The sequence below is a fragment of the Neophocaena asiaeorientalis genome, unplaced genomic scaffold, assembly GCF_003031525.2.
Source record: "Neophocaena asiaeorientalis asiaeorientalis breed wild unplaced genomic scaffold, Neophocaena_asiaeorientalis_V1.1 scaffold18, whole genome shotgun sequence".
NCBI lineage: Eukaryota > Metazoa > Chordata > Mammalia > Artiodactyla > Phocoenidae > Neophocaena > Neophocaena asiaeorientalis.
The window spans coordinates 1372724-1396505 of record NW_020172444.1 but is presented as its reverse complement, the minus strand read 5'-3'; the positions used below and the strand labels follow the sequence as shown (position 1 = coordinate 1396505).

At 38.0% G+C, this 23782-nt stretch overlaps 1 protein-coding gene across 6 annotated transcripts in view; it reads right to left on the bottom strand.

The window, feature by feature from the left end:
• The window catches only part of LTBP1 (latent transforming growth factor beta binding protein 1), a 417473-nt gene that overhangs the window by 51727 nt on the left and 341964 nt on the right, over window positions 1-23782 (bottom strand). The gene's annotated exons all lie outside the window — the stretch shown is intronic.

Genomic DNA, 23782 nt, shown 5'->3' with positions numbered 1-23782 from the left:
CAGCACTCCCAGGAAGGGGGCTGGGAATGGGGGGTGGGATTAGGGGGAGAGGGGAAGGGGGAGAGGGAGAATTTGATCTGATAAGTTCAGCGGTGTAGCCAGCCAGTCCCAGTTATTCTAGAAAAAAGACTTTATTCACAAGAAACACTTTCCTGTCACCAAGTTATAGCCACTCAGGTCCTAAATGTCAGTGCTGCTCCAACTGATTAGCCAGTGGCCAACTTGTGAATTCACTTTGTTCTCTATAAACTTGATGATAGTAGTCCTGTGCTTTCTATCCCGTTAAAAAAGATGTTCTCATAAAAGTGATGTCTCGGGCTTCCCTGGTGGCGCAGTGGTTGAGAGTCCGCTGCCGATGCAGGGGACACGGGTTCGTGCCCCCGTCCGGGAAGATCCCACATGCCACGGAGCGGCTGGGCCCGTGCGCCACGGCCGCTGAGCCTGCCCATCCGGAGCCTGTGCTCCGCAATGGGAGAGGCCACAACGGTGAGAGGCCCGCGTACCGGAAAAAAAAAAAAAAAAGTGATGCCTCAGTGGTGAAGTTACAAGTGGACTTTTCAATACAGTTCTTCCTTACCCTCACAGCTACTCACTTTCCTCTCCACTCTCCCACCCCCATCACTCCCGTTCTCCTTGTTTATGGCCACACTGCACGTTCCACCCTCCAGGCTCCCTGTCCTCTCTGCCTCTGGACTACACAGGCCCCAAACACAAGTTTTTGGAGAAACAACCAAGAGAAAACGCAATTACGGCATCCAAATACATGTGAAGAAGATTTCACGTTTATGTTCAAATAAAGAAATAACAAACGATAAAGAAAATGACAAGTTAAATTGCACTCGACAGAATTTAGTTGGGTGGAGTTCATACTAATAAAGTTGAGTTTTCTCTTTCTAAAATTTTAAACACCAAGTCAAAAATTTTTCAAGAAGATGCATGCAATGATATTCAGCAGCTCTCTCACTTCTCTTCCTAATTGTCCAACACTATCAAGCATAACTTCAGAGGCTGTCTCACTTCTGAATTGTAAAATATGAGTGACTACAAACTTTTCTTAATTTTCTCAACTCAAAACTGTGTCCGGGGCCCCTTCTCCATCCCTACCAGTCTCTTCTTCCTATAGTCCCACCTGCTCATCCTTCTTCTGCATCTTCGATCATTCCTCCCTGGCTCCTTCCCTCACTGCCTTCAAACATGTTAAAATCTCTTGGAAAAGCTTTCATTTTACCATGATGTCACCAACCGTGTTTTTCCATTCCTTGTATCATTGCAAAACATATCAAAAGAACTATCTACGTGCATTGCTTTTATCTCCTACTTCAACAGTAAAAAGGAAACAGTAAAAATACTAATAACATTAATAATATTAGTACATTTCTAGAATTACTATGATAATTTACAAAATAACATGTATAAAGTGCTTAGAACATTGCCTGGTATGTAAGGTAGGATGTGTACATGTTACCTACTATTATAACTATTATAATTATTACTCATCCTCTTACTCCTCCCTTAATGACCTACAATCTGTCTTTCTAACTCTTTATCGCACGAAACCCTTTTGAGAAAAAACACCAATGGCCAACCTATCGTTAAGTTCAATGACCATTTCCCAGTCAATCATCATCACCCTAGACCTCCATGTCTGGTCAACATCTTCTCCTTGAACTCCCTTTTCACGACCCCAGGCAGAGTATTATTCTCGTTCTATCTTTAAGCACTCTGGCTCACTCTCATCCTTTTCCAGCCTGAAGGTGGTGTCTGCCAGGGCTCAGCCCTCCCTGGGATCTGCTTCATCCTCAGCACTCCCTTCTTCTCTGTTCTCCACCCTTTCCACACTCTCCAGACTCCACAGGGCACAAATCCCCAGAACTTTGTCTCCAGTCAGGATCCTTCTTATTCTTGATCATTTAATCTTCTATTATCATCTCAAACTTACCAAGCCTAAAAGCACATTCACTGTCTTCCTACTAAACCCGACTTCCTGACCTTCGTGAGCAATCCCTCTCACCTCTATCCTTCCTTTTTTGCCTCTTCATCTTACCTCAACTTCAATGGAAAAACTCAATGAAATTATTTCACATCTTAAAAAAATGAATCTCCCTTGCAGCATCCAACACAAAGACACTCAGTAAATCTGCCCTGATGGATTTTCAATGTCAGCATCAGGCTGGGATCACAATTGATTTACTAATCACAACCATGAGAAGGGTAACTGCACTGTGTCATCAAGTCACTTCACACAGGCCACTGCTAATTTTAGACTTCCTGAAATGGGCACTTGTCGAAGAGATTACGTTATTCACTGAACCACGGGATTTAAGGGCTGGAAAGAAACTCAGAAGTGCTTTAATTACCACTTACGTACTGACGGTCTCCCAGTCTCTCTCAAGGGCTGGCCCTCTGTCCTTTAGAACCATTTATCTAATATCTATTGGACATGTTCATAGTAAGTGAACTTACTCACCACTTCTCCTGTATTCCCTTCTCCCGAGAACCCAACGCGTCACCCCAGCCATGAACCTTAGTGTCAATCCTTCCCTCTCTCCTTCTCCTCATGCCTCCCCAATCATACCCTCTTATCTTTCCTGATATCCCTCATACTCCTATTTGGTTTATCTCTGGTCTTGTCTGCCTCCCTCTAATCCATTCTCCACCAAACTGCAAACCTGCCAGGGACATTCCGTAGCTCTGAATATTCCACCTCTTCATGGCTAGAGAATACCAACCACTCTCCTTGGCAGAGCCCAGAGCCCCGAGCCCCCTTCATCGTCTGGCGTCTGGCTACATGTCTGGCCATGGTTCTTAGCTAACCTCCTTCCTAATTTATGCTCCAGTCCTATGAGGATATGCAGTAGAGTTCTTTGAAAACCCTGGAGTCTTTAATTTCTCACTGATTTTGTGCACATCTCTTCCTCCACTAGAAATTCTCCCCTCTGTCCGCTTTGCTCAGAAACTCTCCCTGGCCCTTGGTCAGCCCAAGAGACACCTCCTGTGTGGTCCCTCCTGTGTGGCAGATTTCAGGGACCCTTCTTTGTACTCCCAGAGTGTTTGGGGACATTACCGTGCTTATCAGGGCTACTTTTGGGGTTGGGGAACCTCCAACTAAACCTCACCAGCAACTTATTCCCTACGAAATGGGACAGTGGACAGCAAAGGAGGAGGAAGGGAAAGCAGTGCCTGGAAACCTGGTGGCTTTTCAGTCCAGATTCTGGAAGTAAAAGCTCTTGCTTTCCTTTTTATGAACTCTGTGCACTTACAGATGACGATTTCTTGTTAATGACTGCCAGCTCAGGGACTGAATAACTGACCTTAAGGTGAACAAATCCTGAGCCAGTTATGAATTACTGGGTGTCTTGCAGTCTCAGACTTACTGTAATAGTCATTAACAGAGAAAGTTTAGATGAGCAATATTTTGGATTTCAACGAATAGGAAAAATAGACTAGCTCTTCAACAACTAATATTTTATGAAAACGATATATTCTAACTTTCAGCAGGTTCATGTTTCAACAATGAGGTGAAGTAATAGCTTAATTAGAGGGTGTTTGTTTCACTTCTCTAATGACATATTTAAAAAAAACATCATTTCATTAGAATTTTTTTTGATGACATGAGCTCTCAGAGATTTTTTTCCATTGTTAGTCCTGTCTATAAATAGATTTATAAGAACTGCTACAACTAATATTAACTCTAAGAATAAAGCTAAATGTTAAGAGAATTTATTATTATGCTAGAATAAAAGCCTGATCAAGATGCAAACTTCATTAAATGGATGAGTAAAAGCTATCCCATTTTTGCTGAAGTTGAATTTTGAATATGAAACTAAATTTTGAATGATTCATATATCACAGATTTTCTTTTTGCTTAATTAAGGATGACTCTGTTAAATTACTAAAAGGATTTTGCTTGGGCATCTGTAAAAGCCATGCATGATATTATCTATCACCAGTCATACTGTCCACCAGGTAAGTGATACAGGAGTAACTGTCCAGAGATCTCTCAGCTGACAACCCAGATCAATTTGATACACTACTGTAAAAATTGATTTCTCATGCAAGTTTTTGTTAGTTATATTTTACTAAGCAAGGCAGATATAAATATTACCATTTCAATGGAAATGAATTCAAGAAAAAATTACACAGACCAAGGAAAGCAGATCACTGATGTGAATTTTCCAATAACAAGATAACCTAAATGTCAGAAAGAGAAGTAGAGCATAGTCCTGGATGAACGGAACTGCCAGGGGCTCATTTTTAAAGGAGCAATGTTGTCAATGACCAACAGGCCCACACTTTGAAGGTCTTAACCACTGTCCTACTTGGTAGATCAACTTTCCTTGTCCGTATGCTTTTTACTTAGTCCATTTTCTCAATGGACCAAAAGTTTTTCAAAACCTACTGACTGTTATTAGGGATTCTACGTATAACAGCAGAACTCCAACCTTGTACCATGTCCTTCGATTCTCACTTAGGTAAAGTGAACTATGAAATAACATGAACGTATGGAGAGGAAACATGATTTTCTAAAAGGAGCTGGGGTCAGGTAAACTTTATTTACTAACTAAGAAATTACAACTGTGTTCAAAGACCTCAAACAATGAAATTCATAAAAAAAAACCCTCAATGATTCCATTAGACGTTCTGTGTTATATGCAGAAAAGTCCATGTGCATGGGGAAAAGGAGTATTTGGGTATATTTTGTCAAATAAATGATGTGGTTTTCTTCTTTTCAGATATGCTCTTCAGTTTTTTGTTTTGTTTTGAATTAACAAGAGTCTTTCTCACTTTCTTAACATCTCCTACCTTTGTTTTCTTGCTTTTCCTTATTCTGAGCAAGACATATCCATCTATTCAAGGAAGGAGCTCTCTGACGAGCCTTCCTTCTGCTGCCAGGGCTCTCTAGAGAGGTGCATGATGGGAACGGGGTGTCATTTTTGATAAGGGATGACTCATAGGAAAATCCCCACAGTTCTTGGATGGTTGGTAAGAAAAAGCCTTCCTGTCATCAAAGCATTTTTATTATTTTTTTTAAAAAGATTTTTTGGATGCGGACCATTTTTAAAGTCTTTATTGAATTTGTTACAATATTGCCTCTGTTTTATGTTTTGGTTTTTTGGCTGTGAGGCATGTGGGATCTTAGTTCCCCGACCAGGAATTGAACCTGCACCCCCTGCATTGGAAGGCAAAGTCTTAACCACTGGACCACCAAGGAAGTCCCCATCAAAGCATTTTTAGATGAATGATAAGGTTTATCTTAATTCAAAGGGACTTTGAAGTTTATCCAGTTCAATCTCTTCATTTTAAGAACCAGAAGACTGAGGCCTAGAGAGGGGAAGTAACTTGCCTCAAGGTTACGCAGTCAACCAGTGGTACAACTGGCAAAGGAGCAGAGCTTAATGAAGGAACAATCTTCAGAATCTAAGTTTGTGGCTGTATCCACCACATCTTCTTGCCTCCCACCATGGTTATAAAACTGAGAGGATGAACAGAACTAACCCAATTGTGAGCCCATCAAGTACACTGGAGTGTGTCCACTATGAAGGTGCAAGTCAGAACACATACTCCTAGACTTACCACTTACTGACTCACAGTTTAATCAAGTAACCTCCTCTTGTCCTTCAACAAGGCCTTGACATCAAGTATCATCATACCTGAAATCTAAAGATCTGAGGTTTTGTAGGTCCTGAAGACGCTATTTTTCTAGAAGACCCTTGCAAAGAAAGACCCATCAAGCACCAGGGATGTGTAACCCACAGAATGTCCCAGGACCATGTCCAGCATTGGTGCTCTTTGGATCTCTCCATGAGAAGGAATGACCCACTGTTTCAGCCCAAGGCTTCCTGCCCAATTGGAATTGTTTAAATGTTTGGCACTAGACTCTTAGGAGAATAGAGCCAAAGAAAGGGGGCTTACACTGGAAGGGATGTAGGGTTCCTGCTTCAGGAGAAATGCAGCCCTCAGACTCTTTACTGAATGGAACAGAAGCAGACCAGGAGACGGTAAATCCCAGCCAAGAAGTGGGACTGAACAATGTTAAACCGGCTGAATATCTGCCCAAAGGAATTTTTAAATGGCATGGCTATGGGCCCAAAAGAGATTAAGGTCTCTCTCACAGCATAGGAGAGAAGCCAGGATTAAACGGAAGATGAGTGCAGGCCTAAAGAAAAAAAATAAAGTTTAGCCAATAGGAAATTAAAAACTGGATTTGGAGACGGTCCAGACAACACAATAGGATATGGAAAGAGCCTCTTAAAAAAGGTCCACTGAGGTCTGGCAACGTCAACAAGGCTGAAGAATATGGGCCTTGTTATGGAAAATAACTTTGTTCTGGGAAATGGGGATGAGCCAGAAAACAGCAGAAGACAACATCCTTGTGCAGAGTTTGACTTCCATGCTGTTGCCTGACAGAGAAGAAGTTGGGGAGAAAACCTGTGGACCTTGATGGTCACAAGTATGTTTTGAAAGCCAGTGGCCTAAGATCAGCAACGAGAAATGACAGATGTATAGCAAGTTATTTCAAATCCAACTTTCTAGCCCCAAATTCTGGAAAACAAGGCTGGCCAATGAGAGATCAATTTTTTTTTTTTTTCCAGCCTTGAAACTCACTACTTTAAAAGAGATTTACTTGAATTATTCTTTAAAAATTACCCAGAGCAGCCTCCCAAATGATATATGGGAATAGCTAGAAGTTCCCGAGAAACAAAACTTAAACTCTGCTCTGATTTTAATCAGTCATTACCTGAATAACATATATTCACCAGCCACAGTTAAAGATAACCTAGTGGAAAACCACCCTAAAATCACAATCATCATAATCCCAAACTTATCCAAAGACACGGGACTCATCCTTGGTCACCTCCCCACAAACAAGCATCCCACTCCTCTGATTTTCTCTCTTGTTCTATCTCCAACCTCTCCCCTCTTTTCCAACCTTACTGGGGGCCTCCTCATCTCTCATCGGAATTCCTGCAATGACATTCTACCGGGTTTTGTGCTCTCAGCCACTCACTGCCGCTCCAAACCCATCCTCCACAATGAGAGAATGATTAACCTATTGAAATAGTCCAACCAAATAATTCTTTGCTTAAAGCCTCTTCAGTTTTTCTCCAGGGATAACAGTATCAAGGCCCATGCCATGTGCCTTCTGGAGCTCATCCATACTCGCTTCTCAAATTATTTGCTTTCCTAGCTGGCCCCTCTGCCTCTGCATCTTCTACTGCCCTTTCCCTGTCTACTGGATCATTCCATCAGGATCAAACACTTCCTGCTATCATCTTAAAAACAACAAAGAGCCTCAGGGCACAAAATCTCTTCAGCTAGAACCATATTTCTCACCCCCTTTAACAGTCAAGGTTCCAGACTTTCCTACATGTGCTGTGTCTACTCCATTAGTTCTCATTTGCTCCTGGGTGGCTCTCATATATCGTACTCCACCAAAATGGCTCTTGATAAGGTCATCATTTTGTAAAATCCAAAGGACTCTTGATTGTCACGTTAATAGATCTCTCAGTGGTGTTTAACACACTTGACAACTCTCCTCTTCTTAAAGCAGGCTCTTCCCTTAGATTCCATGGTCCTATATGCTCCAGGGTTTTCTCTTAATCCTCTAGCCACATTCCACAGTCCTTCTCTTTTACTTTACCCCTAGATGTGTTTTTCAGGGCTTAGTCCTAGGCCTTCTTTTCTTCTCATTGCATGGTCTCTCTTGATGGCCTCATCCATTCTAATAGCTTCAACGCCATCTATATCTGGGGACTTCCAGTTTGTATCTCCAGCACAGACTTCTCTTTCAAACACCAGATCTAACTTGATCCAATTGCTTGACTGTCATACCCACATGGACATCTCAAAGGCAACTCTAGTTCAATACACCCAAATCGTACTTCTGATGTTAAAATTTTTTTTGCTCAATTTTTCACCATGTCAGCAAATAGTGCCACCAAATATCTAATTGTTACATTCAGAACCAGGGATCTATCTTCAGTATCCCTTTTCCTCCTTACCCTACATCCAAACCAGCACTATGTTCTAATCCAGTACCAGGTTCTCTCTCCAAACCATTTCTTGAGTCATTCGTTTCTCTCCATAATACTGTTACTACTCTAGCTTGAGCTACCAACATGCTTGGTCTGAACAACATCTGAGAAGACACCCTGAGTTTTCTCTTGCCCCTCTAATCCCATTTTCAAATGTCCCCGGGGCAATATACACTTCAAAAATATAGAGTATTGAATAACATCAAACCTGAGAGTTTACTTTATATACCACCAAAAGAGAAAGAAAAAAGGCTCTGCAAATTCAAGTATTTCATACTGCTTATTTTTAGACAAATCACTGGAAGAAGCATTCCAATATTAAAGTATGAAAAAAAATATGCATCTTAGAAATGATGAAATATAGTATATCACTGTCCTGCTTAAAATCTATCAGTCTATTTCAATTATTCTTAGAATGATATTCAAACCCTTAATGTCTCCTGTGAGGCTTTGTACATTCCATCCCCAACTCTCCAGTCCATCCCTCGCTGTGTCTCCCTCCCTCTAAGTACCAGGCATTGGTCTTTTTCACCTCCCTGAATGCACCTAGTACTTTCCTACCTCAGCGCCTTTGCCCTTCCTACAACTCCACCTGGGGACGCTCCACACCACCTCCCTCTTCCATGGGGAACTCACTCCTCAGGGCTCAGCTCAAATGCCATTTCTTAAGAGACCCTTCAGGTGAAATAAGTGAGCTTTCCCTCCTCTTTCCTCTTTCCTCTCATTGACTCTGTTCTTTCCCTTGCAGCAGCATAATGATCTGTGGTCATATGCTTTTTGAAACGTTTACTTGTGTATTTACTGCTTGCGCCCTGCAAGTGCAGTTCCTAGAAGGCAGAGATCATGTCTGTTTTGCTAATCACTGTATGTCCATAGCCTTGAACAAAGTCTGGCACATAATAGGTGTGTAATGGCAACATTAAACATAATACTGTTGAATACAAAAGCAAGCAAGCCTTCCACAAGCCAGCCTTTGCCTACCTCTTTAGCTATAGCTTATGTATCACTTTTTCCCCCATCACACATGTTCAACTGAAACTAATTTAATTGCTATGTCCCAAAATCCATGCCATATTTCATGTCTCCAAATCTTTGCTAGTGGCATCTGTTATGCCAGGACACCCTCCCCCCATCCCTTCCCCACAGATCTCAGGTCATATTTTTCACCTAGATAATGTTCCTCTGCCCTCCAAGCTCTTCTAGTCTCAGCTGGAGCTTCTTAGAAGATTTTTGGACCCAACCTTGTGTTGAAAATGTGTCTACTCACACAGGCTCTTCCTGACCCTCACTAAACACTTACGAAGATCTTAGAACGATGGTATATCACATCATCACCAAAACACAAGGCTGAGCACTCACAGCCACAGCATGGGAGGAAGAACTACTGAAGCAATGGAGCTGAGCTAGAAAAACGCTGGTAACCTAGCCATTTCCCATTCCATCCGAAAGCAACAGTCAAATTAAAGCTGTGCTGCAGACAGTTTAAAAAGTAGAATTTATAATGCAGGAACGTGTATTTGAAATTTTCAAATTCCAATTTAAAACGCTCTTCTAGAATGAAAAGGACAAACTGATGGGCAAGAAAACATTCATTTTTATATCCCAGATGTATGAAAGAGTTAAATACAAAAAAAAACCTCACAAAGATAAAATACTATAAGAAATATAAATATACAATTGTTCACAACAGAACAGGGAAAACGGCCAAGTATAAAGCAATGAAAGAAATAACAGCACTATAAAATTAAAAGGCAAGTTAAAGAATGGGGAAAGCATTTGTAAAATATTGATCAGTGATTATTATCCTCAGTACACATAAATCAGTTAGAAAAACTTTACCTCAGGTAGGTAGGTAAAAAAAAATCTCACAGAAGAAAGGAGATAAATATAAAAGAGGTTAACCTAATATAAAATGCAAATTAAATATTATTTTCTTCTTATCAAATTAACAGAAAAATGTGAACATGAGTTTCTTTTTGGAGAGAATGTTAGGAGGTCTAGGAGGTCTAGACTAGGAGGTCTCATTGGGTTCTGGTGGAAGCAGAAACTGGTACAATATTTCTGGAAAGCAAGGAGCTCACATATGTTGTGAAGACCCATAAAGCTGCTAATATCCTTTGATCTTATAATTAAATGTCTTAGAATCTACTCTAGGGACATGATCATTGATGAAAAGAAATGTTTATATACAAGTTTCTTCATAAAACATTTTTAACGGCAACAACAACACAGGACAGAGTCTATCTCCATAATTAGGAGCATATCTTTAAAAACGTATGGTACAATCATAATTCTAAGTGAAAAAGTAAAGATAAAAGCATATGATCTTATTAAAACACTTAAATACTGAAAACTTAAAAAAGAAATAGACCAAATAGCAACTGGTTGGTTGATAAATGATTTTTTTTTTCACTTCTTAACATTTTCTAAGTTTTTCAGATCGAGGACATATTACTCTTAAAATCAGAAAAATTATTTGTTTGCAGTCAACTATTTGAAGATATGAAAGTAAAAAATTATTCTACTTGAGTATATACCTAAGTATATTCTGCACTCTAACAGCAATGAATAAAACTGTACAGAAGTGGATAGACATTCATAAATATTCTAAAATATACTGAAAAACTTGTAACATTTAAATATTTCTTCAAATTGACAATTAAGAAAGCTGAATGTTTTACTTTAAAATAAACTGTTTTGCTTGAAATGATTTTAAAAAATTACTTAAGAGAAATGCTGCTCCTAATTATTAAGTTAGGAAATATTTTGTCAGGAAACCATAGCAATTTTCAACAATTACAGCTGCAACTGAAAATAATAAAGCAAACAAAAAAAATCCAAACAAAAAAACTTTAAGTGCTTTTTAATCTAACCAAGATTTTTTTCTTTTCATACAAAGCTGTGTTTGTTTAGTTTCAAAAACTCTGGAGACCCTGTCCAAAAGTACAATCTTCTGAACATGAATTCAGAGATTCTGTTGAATGAAAAATTAACACTTTGAACCTAATCCCTTCCTCAAACACAAATAGTACATTGCCAGTTGTAAATGTTTCTATCTGAAGATTGACTTTTCTACTGCTTACAGATAAGTATTGTATACAATTTCACTTTTTATTATGTGAAAATAGAATTTAGACCAAAACATTTTAGATCTCAAACTTAACTTTTGGTGCATTTTATTTTCCTTTAATTCACTATTCAGTTAAAAAATCATAGGAAAACATTCTTTCCAAAATATATATAAAAAAACAAGTTGGGGTGATATAATCAAAAATACTCTAAATGGTGGGGGTGGGGAAGAAAGGAAAAGGAACAAAGAGATGAGACAAATGGAAAACAGAATTAGGTACAGATTTGAACCTCTCAAATACCAGTAATTAAATGTATACAAACTAAATTCTCCAATTAAAAGACAAAGATTGTCAACATGAATTAGAAAAGAACTATTATATCCCTTTTACAAGAGAAAGAACGTTCAATATAAGAACACAGAAAGACAAGAAAAGATAAGTTGTGCATTTATAAAGCAGAAACTAACACACCATTATAAAGCAATTATACTCCAGTAAAGATGTTAAAAAAAAAAAGATAAATTGTGCAAAATTTAACTGAAAGCATATGTAGCTATATGAAAGATAAAGTAGATTTAAAGGTAAGATGCACTGATAGAGACAAATAGTGACATTTCAAAGGGATGAAAGGTTCAATCCACCAGGAAGATACAAAAATCTATATTTAATTCCTGTGTCAGAAAATATATAAAACAAAATCCAGAAAACTGAAACTAGAAACATAAATCTCCATAATAATGGAGATTATAAAATACTCCCTCAGAAAATTATGTAATAAGCAGGCAAAAAAAACAATAGGGATATAGATGATATGAACAACACAATTTACAAACTGATCCCAATCAATATACACAGGTCCAAATGCAGAATATACATTGCTTTCAAGTACACAAGGGATAGTTTCTAAAAGTGACCATATTCTGAGCCACAAAAAGCTTTAAGGATTGAAGTCATTGAAAGTATGTTTAGCTGACTAGAGATAGAAATTAATAACAAAAATATAAGTAAAAATCTCTAAATTTCTAGATATTAAACAAAACAACTCTAAATAGTTCATTGGTCAAAAAAAAAAGACAATGGACTTGAAATATTTTTATCTGAATAACAAAAAAACATCAGAACTTGTGAATGCAGTAAAGCCATTCTTAGACATAAATACATATATTAGAAAAGTTTGAGATCCAATGATCCAAGGATCAATCACAAGAAGTTAGAATTAAGGACAAATTAAACCCCAAGAAAGTAAAAAGTATAAAAGCAGAAATTAATATAATCGCAAACAAAGAAAACTTAACGAAAGAAAGTTGTTTCTTTGCAAAGACCAATACCCCCTAGGAAGACTGAGAGCAAAATAGTGAAAGCATAAATTACTAAAATAAAAAATGGAAGGCATTACTACACATTCTACCGACATTAGGAAGAGATAAGAAGATGATATTAAGAACAACTTTGTGCCAATGCACTGGAAATTTTACCTAAAGTGTATAGATTCCTTGAAAAACAAAAGTTACCAAAACTGACACGAAAAGTCAAAAAACAATGTTATTTTATCTTTTAAGTACATCTTAACTACAGTTAAAAAACTTTCATAACACACACCCCCCCAAAATAAAACAAAACCAAAAATTCCAGGCACAAATGACTTTACCTGTAAATTCTTCAAGGAATCCGAGGAAAAAGTAACACCAATTTAACACATACTTTTTTCAGAAAAACCGAAAGAAGGGATACTTTCAACTTATTTTATGAAACCAGAACCACCATGACTCCACAACTTTACCAGGACATTAAGAGGAAGGAAAATTTACATGAACACGGATGTAGATATTCTAAAAAAAATGTTATCAGTTTGCCTCTAGGGATATGTAAGAAGACAAATACATCATGACCAATGGGTTTATTGTAAGAATGCAAGGGTATTTTCACTAAAAAAAAAAATTAATATGGCTGGAATGCGCATGTGATGGTGACCACTAGAGCTACCATCTTGGACCATGATATGGAAACCACATGTCAAGGAGAGCAGAATAAAACAGATATTGTCTGGGTTCCAGTGCTGTACACTTGCATTCTGAACCCTCGATTACTTGTTCTTGAACAGCTACATAGAGAGAAACAAACTTTCATCTTGTTTAAACAAATCAGCCCATGCGATTCACATTAACAGAATAAAGGAGAAAATAATTTTTTTTAATAGACACAGAGAAAGCATCTATTACAATTCAAAACCATTCATAATAAAGACTTAGCAAATCATAAATAAAAAAGAATTTCCTTATCTGATAAAGAGTACATATTAAAAACAAAAACAAAACTATGGCAAACACCATACTTAAATATTAAATGCTTTCCCTGCTGAGATCAGGAATGAGACAAAGAAGCTAGCTATCACAACCTTTATGTAGTAGAGGTCCTAGAAAGACTAAGAAAAGTATAATTATCAAAAGAAAATAAGTAAATAGTTTTTCATCTACAACATAATGGTTTATGTACAAAATCCAAAAGAATCTGCAGATAAACTACTAGAAATAACAAGTAAATTTAGTAAGGTAATAGATACAAGGTCAATGTACAAAAATCAAATGTAGCTCTATGCACTAGTAACAAACAATTATAAGGGTAAAAAAAAACCACTTTAAGTACCACTCACTACAGTACAAAAATATTAAAAACCTAGGCATAAGTCTAAAAATATTGTGTAAGACCTTACACAAAAAAGCTGCAATGAAACACCAAGATAAATGAAAGAAAACCTAAACAAATTGAGGGATATATCTTATTTATGGATTGGAAGACTCAATATTGTAAAATGTGAAATCTTCCTGAATTGACCTATTGAGTCAATGCAATTCCAAACAAAATCTCAGCAGAGTTTTTTTTGGTGAAAATTGATAAGCTGATTATAAAACTTATATAGAAATGAAAAGGGCCAAGAATAGGCCTGAAAATCTCAGTGGACAACAAAATATAACAATTTAGAATTTCCAGCACCATATATTTAAATTGATTATAAAGCCACTGTAATTAAGAGAGTATGCTATTGGAGCAAGGGTAGATAAGTAAACCTATGGATAGAATGAGGAAGAAATAGACCCATATATATTTGACCACATGCTTCATAACAGAGTTACCAGTGCAGATCAGTGGGGAAAGGCTGCTCTTCTCAAACAGCCACGACCCAAATGGACATAGGAAGAAAGTATTGAGTTGGCCAAAAAATTCATTCGGGTTTTTCCAGAAGATGGCGCCATAACCCAAACGAACTTTTTGGCCGACCCAATAAATCTTGACCTCTATTTCGCACCATATGCAAAAATCAATTTCATGGCAAGGACAGATTCCAAATGTAAAATATAAAATAAAGCTTTCAGAAGAAAATATAAAAGGTATCATAATGACTTCAGGGTTTGCAAAGATTATGGACACAATAAAGTACTGATCTCAAATGAAAACACTGGACTTCATTAAAATTAAGAACTTGGGTTCAACTGAAGTTACCATGGAGAGAACTGTTGTGTAGGGTACCTCCTTTTGAAGAGGTTTGTTATACAGAAGTAGACAAATGAAACAATCCTGAAAGAGCCAATATAAAGGTATGAAAAGTTGTTGCAGATCAGTCCTCACAAGGGAAATGCAAATTGACACCACAGTGCGATACCATTACTCAGCATGGCTAACCTTTAAAAGGACTGACAATTCCAACTGTTGACAAGATGTGGCACTGGAAGTCTCAAACTTAACTGGTGGCAGTGTAAACTGGTAGTCTGAAAAACTGGCTGTATTTATGAAAATGAGACATACATATGTTCTATGACCTATAAATTACACTACCAGGTGATATCCAACAGAAATTAGTGATTACATCCACCAAAAGGTATGTTCAAGATTACTAAGGCTTTATTTACAACAGTCCCAAACTTGAAGAAGTCCAAATGGCCATCAACAGTAGAATGGATACATAATTGTAGTATATTCATACAATGAAATACTGTACAGCACTGAAGATGAAGTACTGCTACATATAACACAGGTGAAGTTTATAAGCATAATGTTGAATGAAATAAGCCAGACACAAATGAATACCTACGACATAATTCCACTGATACAATGTTCAAAAACAGGCAAAACAAAGCCATGGTAATGAAGACAAAATAGTGGTTACTGCTGTGTATGGGTATTGGGCAGGGGGATGGGTAATAATCAGGAAGAAGCTTGAGAGAGCATTCAAGGGGCTCATTGCCAAGTGTGCTCACTCTGTAAAAGTTTATCAAAAGTACCCTTATGACTGATGCACTTTTCTTTATATATTTTAAGCAATTAAAAAAATTTACTTAAAAAAAAAGCCAATCCACGCTGTTGTATTTCCTGGTTAAAGACCATCTTACACATTCAAAAGCTCATTCTGTCTCCCTTTCTCCTTGCTAAGAGATATATACTTATTAGACTAAAATATTAAGGGACTCTAAGTAGCAATCCTGGTCACCACTCGCTACCTGTCCATTGTAAGCCATTCAAATACTCTGACACTTAAATTTCTTCCATATGCAAATGAAGTCGTTATTTTTCTGTTTTTGTTTTTTCTTAGGTAGGAATACAGGTGAAAATAAGAGAACCAATGTAACACAATACATCTTTTCTTAAAATTTTAATGTTTCTATGTGACCCACTGCAAGTCAAGGGAATCATTTGAATACTGTCCAGACTATGCTACTATTTTTTGTCTCGTAGAAGGTGATGGAAAATTACTATGGAATGAATTTTTAAATCATTTTCTTAGAATTATAACAGCATTGCTGTATGTTCAGAACAGACTGGAATCCTAATGTTCCAGGATATAGGGTTTTAGGAATCATGAATATTTAAACAGAAACATGTGATGTGCAAAGGGAGGTCATATTTGACTATTAAGCATTAATGATGATTGATCTGGATCAGTACAGCTCCCCAGGCCCTTACTGGCAACACTCCCTCCCACGTGCATCTGAACTGCTGAGAGTGGGTTCCTAGTTCTCTCTTTCTCTACCCCACATGCCCTTTCATAAGTTCAAAATTAATACAGCTAGTAAAAATATTCTTCTACATGAGGGTAAAATATAAAATTAATGAGTTTTTAAATTTTGTGGGGTTTTTTTAAGACCCCAAAAAGTCCTAAGAATTTTTCAAGTATTTAAATTATGTCCCTTCTCATTTCCATTTGGCTTTTGAAGAAAAGGAAGTGGAATAAATGTACAGAAGATTATCTCTATTATTCAAAATAAGGCCAAGGATGAAAATCCTCATGAATGAAACAATTTTAGGTCAACTGCGTTAGAAAAAACTTCAGAAGAGTGTTTTGGCTTTCACATTCCAAACCGTATTAACAAACTCATGCAGTGAAAGACTAAGAAAATGGGGAAAGTGGTCTGTCTCACTTCTCCTCAGGTTCTGTAGCTGCAAAGGGCATCTGTGTCATTAAACAGCTCTGAAAGCCCGCAGTTGGCACTGGGTACGGATCTTTCCCCTCAGAAAACGGAGACACAGGTGGAGGGAAGAGGCGCTGCCTGGGGAAGCCACTGCAAGCACCAGATGTTTGTTCAATTACGATAAAACCTCGGTATTATCGGTGAAAATCCAAAACTGAGTATCTGTGACATTTAAAGGAAAAACTCTAAGTTGAAAAGATAGTATATTTTTAATGAGACACCAAACACTTCTTCTTTTCACAAAAGCAAAACTTGTAAACACAATAAATCATCCATGCTTCTTTCTAGAGAAAGAGAATCAAAGTGATTTCTGAACTTAAAAAGCCATTTTCTTCCTATTTCTTCCCACGATGGACTGAAAAAATGTTATATAAAAACTGGGAAACTGAATGAGAAGGATTTGAATTTGCCACAGAAAAAAACATTTCTAAAAATTTAAAGAGAAGAAACTGGATGAAAGCTTTTAAAAAACACTTTTCTACTCCCAAAGGTAAAGAATAATCCTCATTTACCATCATATAATGGAATATCACAAAAAGTGGAGTGTTTGAATAAATTCTCCATTTTGAATAAATTCCATGCCATTAAGAAAAAGTTCTTTAGATATTCGTGGAAAATATCCTGAACTCCAATTGCATATTTCTTCTGCCACAATTACTTGAAAAAGATACTCTGTGTGTTTTTACATTGTATCAGTTTTTAAAACGCAATGTTTTGTCTTATCAGGTCAATTTTTAACCATTTGGATTATCTCTGCATTCATTTAATGGTTTTACATTTTAACACCTGAGCCTTTCTAAAAAATATCTCATTCTAACTTCAGAGTCATGCTGTACATTTTCCCTTCTCATATAGTGTCTCTTACACTAAGAGATGCTGCCAGTGAGACTGGGAGAAAACGCTAAGCACAGGCCAACTACATCAAACCCCAGATTCATCTTTTTGACACTTGGGTCCCAGAGGCAATATGAGATCAGCCAAAAAAATTCCCCTTTTTTTTTCACTATTCTACTTTTTCTCTTTCTATATTCACACAGGAGGCCAAGAAAGATTAGTTATGAAACCACAGAAGATAGACAGTGTACCTCTAGAAATAACAGTGTCAATACTTAAATGCAAAGAAGCATTTGCACGAGCCATCAGTTTACTGGCAATTGACACATCACACACTTAAAAACTTGAAATACCTCAGAGGTGAATGGGGAAAGTTAGTCACATGTAATGCTTAGGGAACACAAAAGGGGAGGAATTTAAAGCACATTATGTATAAATGAGTTACTGTACCATATTCTACATAACTTTAATAAAATTGGGGGTTTAAAAATGGAAAAAATATAGTCATTTGTTTATATCCAGACCTGGACTTAGAACTATCGACCATTTAATTCACAAACAATACAACTGTGTGTTGTATATTTTCTAAGCACAGATCGTATAAAAATAAATAGATGTTAAATGTCCCCTTCCTTTTAGGTGCCCACATATTAAGGGAAACACACAGCAATAACTAGAGTGCCCACGTAAGAAGTGCTAAAATACTAACAGTAATTCACATTCATCGAGCATGTTCTAGGGGCCGGGCTGCATTCTAAGTTGATACTTGCCAACACATATCGACATACTTACCTCTCCCAACAAACTCCACGTAGGGGCTGTATTTTATCCTCATCATGCAGTGGGGAACTGGGGCACATGAGCATCTTACTCAAGTCCACACAGCTTGGAAGTGCTGGAGCAAGAGTTCAAGCCCATGTATACTCAGACCCCACAGCCTAACGTCTTAACCACTGCTGCACCAAATACTAAGCAGGGTGTGCTTTAGGGAATGAAATCCTCCAAAAAAAAAGGGAAACCTTCACAGAAGTGCACAACACATTCAATTATGTCTGTTTCCTGACAGTCCAGGATGAGTTACAGACAGTTCATCATCCCTTCATTCGTTCACAAAGTATTTATTGGGCCCTAACTAATGGCACAAAGTAGTGAACAAAACAGGTGAAGATTCCTGTCTTATCAGCCTTAGAGTCTAGCAGGGGGGTCGGACAATAAATAATAGATAAGACACAGAAGGAGAATAAAGTAGTTAAAAAAAAAAACAGGGAACGGGAATGTTGGGGGTGAGTGAAGGTGAGAAAGGGTGGTTAGAAAAGGGCTTACTGACAGATGAATGGGTAAAGAAGATGTGGTACATAGATACAATGGAATACTACTCAGCCATAAAAAGAACAAAAGAATGCCATTTGCACCAACATGGATGCAACTGGAGATTATCACACTAAGTGACGTAAGTCAGAAAGAGAAAGACAAATACCGCATGATATCACTTATATGTGGAATCAAACATATGACACAAATGAACCTGCCTATGAAAGAGAAATAGAATCAGGGACATAGAGAATAGACTGGTGGTTGCCTAGCAGGAGGAGGGTGGGAAAGGGATGGATTGGGAGTTTGGGATTAGCAGATACAAACTATTATATGTAGAATGGATAAACAACAAGGTCCTACTGTATAGCACAGGGAACTATATTCAATATCCTGTGATAAACCATAATGGAAAAGAATATGAAAAAGAACGTATATATATATATGTATAACCGAATCACTTTGCTGTACAGCAATAATTAACACAACACTGTAAGTCAACTATACTTAAAAAAAAATGAGAAAAAAAAGGGCCTACTGAGAAAGTGACGTTAAATAAAGACCTACAGTAGATGAGAGGTGACAATCTCTGCACTTATTAGTATAATAAATTTCTTTATAGTAAGCTGCTCATTGCAGCCAAAAGCATACCAATTAGTACTTAACCTACCCATAGGTTTGTCGTGAAGATTAAAAGAGAAAATGGGTACAACACGCTTAGCATAGTGCCTGGCTCCTAACAAGAACTCAGTGAATGCTGGCTATTACTGTTACTGCTGTTGTTTCAATAAAGTCATGAAATCAGACGTGTGAAGTATCTCCAGTCCACTCACACTGGGCGTCCAAGACAACCATATGATATTCTCTGTTAGATGCCTAAAAAGTAACTGATTCTGGAATCGATATATTAAGCATTACAATGTAGGTCTAAAGTATAAAAATATTATTCACAACAACCTTCCATGATCTCTCAAGAACTTGGGTTGTTGATGACATCAAAAGACCGGTCAAAGTAGACGCAGGAAGCTCTCGGTGCCCCAGACGTGAGCTGGGGGAGTGGGGGCCACAGTAGGAAGTGTGAGGGGCAGCCCGCCTATCCACAGACTTCCCTTTCTGGGAGTTTCATGTCTATTTTTTTGGCTGCAAGGAAAAGTGTTTACTTCTTCTATAAATAGATGATTTTCCATAGCTCTGGGGTTTTAAAAGGTCAGCAGCGATAAAAGGCTTAGGAAGAGCTCTTGAATTTTTTTTGCTACCATTATGAATTTCTTTATAAAAATGTTCATATATGGAGGACAATCAAACAATGCATGGAAAATATGTATTCCAGGTCCAAAAGCAGCTTATTCCAGCAAGATTTCCTCAGCTCTCTCCCTAATGATTTGATCATCCATTTCATTCACTTCTGCAGAAGTACATTCACAGGAGGAGTGAGTGTGAAGAACAGTAGCCTTTACAGCAAGAGGCCACTTCCCTTCCTTACCTGGAATGTTGTCTGATCCTTTTTTACACAAGGGAGGGAAAGGATCCTGTTGTTAAGCTGAATTCCCTGTCTTGAGAAAAGCAACACTCCGGCTGTGTTCTCTTACTGGGCTTTTCAGTTTCCAACTCTAAAAGTACTAAAAAAAAACCCTAAAAATCTTTGCGCCAAGCAGCCAGATGTAATATATTATTGTGTCAGGGTACTTCAATGTCCTACTTGGCTAAGTCATTTTCAAAAATATTTTCTCTTCGGTGATAGACATAAAGTTCTATCTCCATGCCACAAAACCACCAACTGCCTTGGAGTGTTGTCAACAATGGTTTTATACTTTCTTTCTACACTGTTCATAGAAAATGTACCTCAAAGTCTGAAAACAAAACCACACTAGCTCCCAGTTCGTTTTTATTTCTTTGATTTGGCAAAGGTTGCCTTTACTGTATTTTCTGGTTCCCAGCGAACACAAAATTGGCCTAAGAGTTTGGACCCAACTTCTTTTAATCTTTCTGATATCACTGTTCTCAGTCAACTTCAAGAAACTAGCCATCCTTACCACTTGCATTTGTCGTGTTTTCCCTTCCAAATGAATGAGTTAGCAAGAAGTGTTTTATAGTAGATATCTAAATAGGTTACAGGATTAGAGCCTTTACAGCTTGATTTGATTTGAGTGCTTTGGGATTCAGAGTTCAGCCTAGATGTTCTAAGAAGTCCCCTTCCAATCCTATAGTTCTCAATTTTTAAATCAATATGAGTTGTTCTGAATATGAGAGAAGTTCCTGATCACGTACTCCATCGGCGGTATTATTTTGAAAAGTGAGAAATAAACAACAAAATTCAGGGGAGAAAAAGAGAGCAGTCGAATATAGACTTGAACTTAAAGGTTTTGATTTTTTGTTTTTTTCTGATGAAAAACAGGTAATGCCAGGAAGGCCTGATTTTTAAAAACAGCCTTTAAAGAGCAGTTTCAGGTTCACAGTAAAATTTCACAGAAAGTTTCCATATTCCCCTTGTTTTCCCAAAACCCTCCCCTAGCGTCACCCGCTGTCAACATCCCCCACCAGAGGGGTCCATTTGTTACAACTGATGAACCTACACTGACACAACATGATCACCCAAAGCCGATAATTCACATTAGGGTTTGCTCTTGGTGTTGTACTCTGATTTTTTATTCCCCTGTCTGGACAACAGAACTCATGTTGGTAATTGGAAAAAGGCCTTTAGCAGATAATCTCATGTCCTCTTGTCTATTTATTGACAGGCTATTATCACTTAGCCAGGAGATGATCAGTTTGAAAAAGAAAGGCACTTAATATGGCTTTATCTGTTACTCAGACACTATTTTAGTATTACTTTCATTAACCCATATTACAGAGGCAGAACAGCCCATTGTGACTACCCTAGTCTGTATTGTACCAGCTTCCATTCTTCACTCTAGACCTCAGAACCCCATTACTCCACTCTTTTTCATGGGGTTTATCACTGTCTAGCATATTACATAGTTTGCTTATTAGTTTGTTGCCTCCAAGAAACTGGGGATCTTTTTTTGTTCACTGACACAGCCTCAGTTCCTAGAAGAGTGGCCAGTACATGGCACACACATAATAAATATTTGTCAAATGGATGAATGAATGAGGCTTCTTTCTAAAGGACAGGGCTTTAGGGAGCTATTTTGGTCACGGTTTGGAGGCCTAATTAGCCATGTCTAAGCAGGTTCCGTAAGTCACCAACACTCCCTCTGTGTTGCCAGGCTCCTCTGCGGTCCCTGCTAGACCAGTGTGCCCAGTCTATTATGTGAACAGACTAGAAAGCACAGTGGGGTCTAGAGATGCCCAATGTCCCCAATTCTACTTGTTGTCATACAAGGTCTCAGTCAACCTGGACACCCAACTGGGAGAGCACAGCCATTCCTGGCCAAGAGCAGCCTGCCCAGAGGCACGTGAATGGAGTGATGCCAAGTCAGAGACCAGGAGGCATTTCTCTATGGGAGTCAGGGGACAGACATGGTGACACTGAGGATACAGTCACAAGTTTCCCTATTCTTCTTCCCACTCACTCACATTCTTCTGAGGATGAAGAAACAAAACCCCGAGTCAGCTTATAAACGGGATGATACATATTTTTCCTAAGAATTAAAATGCTGCAATTTAAAAAGTGGGGAAAAATAAAGGAGCCAAAGAAGTGTAACTTTTTAAAACAAATCGATAAGATAAATTGAAATATAAAACAGTGAGCTGAATGAAAGAAGAAAAAATTTCCTTTGTTTTCCTACACAAAATGAAAGCTCTGGCTATAGGGTGCAGGAGGTGGCAGGAAAAAATGAACTGCAGTTATGAGAAGAAAAGAAAGAATTACCGAGAACTACCGAGGTGGAAGTAAACCAGAAGGGTCCTGCTCCCCTGCACTTTCCTGACATCCACATGTAGGACTTGGGGGAAAAAACCCTGTGCATTATAAATTATATATGGCATGCCATACCCTGCACTTATTTATATCCATGAAGTATAACCAAGTTATATTATTTAACTACAACAACGTAATTTTCTATATGTACTATTTACTTATTGATCCCTGAATCCCTTCCTAGAATGCAGGCTCCATGTGGACAAGAACAGTGTGTGTCTTGCCCTCGGAACGGTTATGGTGCCTGGCACAAGACAGGCACTCTGTCACTGCTGAGGGAATGAATAAATAAATAAATAGCTGCTTACCCATCACTTCCTTCCCACGCCACTCAAACTTCAAATGACACTGTTGTTCTTCTTTATCTCACGTGGGAAAAACAAGATGCTTCTCCATCCTCTCCCACATTACGTGCTCCCAGAGCGGCACATACATAAGGGAAAGGAAGGAGCCAGTGGTGCTGTTTGTATTTCCAAAGAATCGGCCATGCTACTTGATACCTGAGACAGTTCATGTTGAAGAGTACACCTCTTCGTTGCGGTTCAATAACTGTGCAGAGAGGCTGACAACTCTCCAAGTCATAGGAAATCAGGGAAGGGCCCTCCTTCCCTCATCTGGGTGGGATTCCTTCAGCCCTGCTTAAAGCAGGGTATGCCAACCCTCACACATCCACGTGGCTTCAACTGCTTTAATTAGAAGTTCGGAAGTAAGCTGGCGGATGGGCATGAAATGAGGGTGCCAGCCACTTCTCGATGTTAATTCAAGTCCTATGCACATCACCTCCATAGTTAAATTCCCATCAAATGGACTAGCTTCGTCCTACACCACTGCCAAAAGGTAGAATCAGGACATACTGCTACTGTCACAAGTTTCAGACTAAGTCCAACAACAGAAAATTTGGACCAGTTTAATATATTGGATTAAGACCACAAAAAATGAAAACCTTGCAAAGCTTATTCTAAAAAGAGATTAACATGCCTAATAATTAGGGAGCTTTCTAGTTATACTGCCACATATCAGCACAATATTCTAAATTATCTACTTTTTTTACTTTTGTAAAACTATCCAGATTCTGGAGTAAAAAATATGGAACAAGTGTCAAAGACAGCATACTAAAGTACAGTAATTTACAAAGCACTGGAAGTTTTCTCAAAACACATTTTAAAATTAAAATCTCTGCCAAGTAAA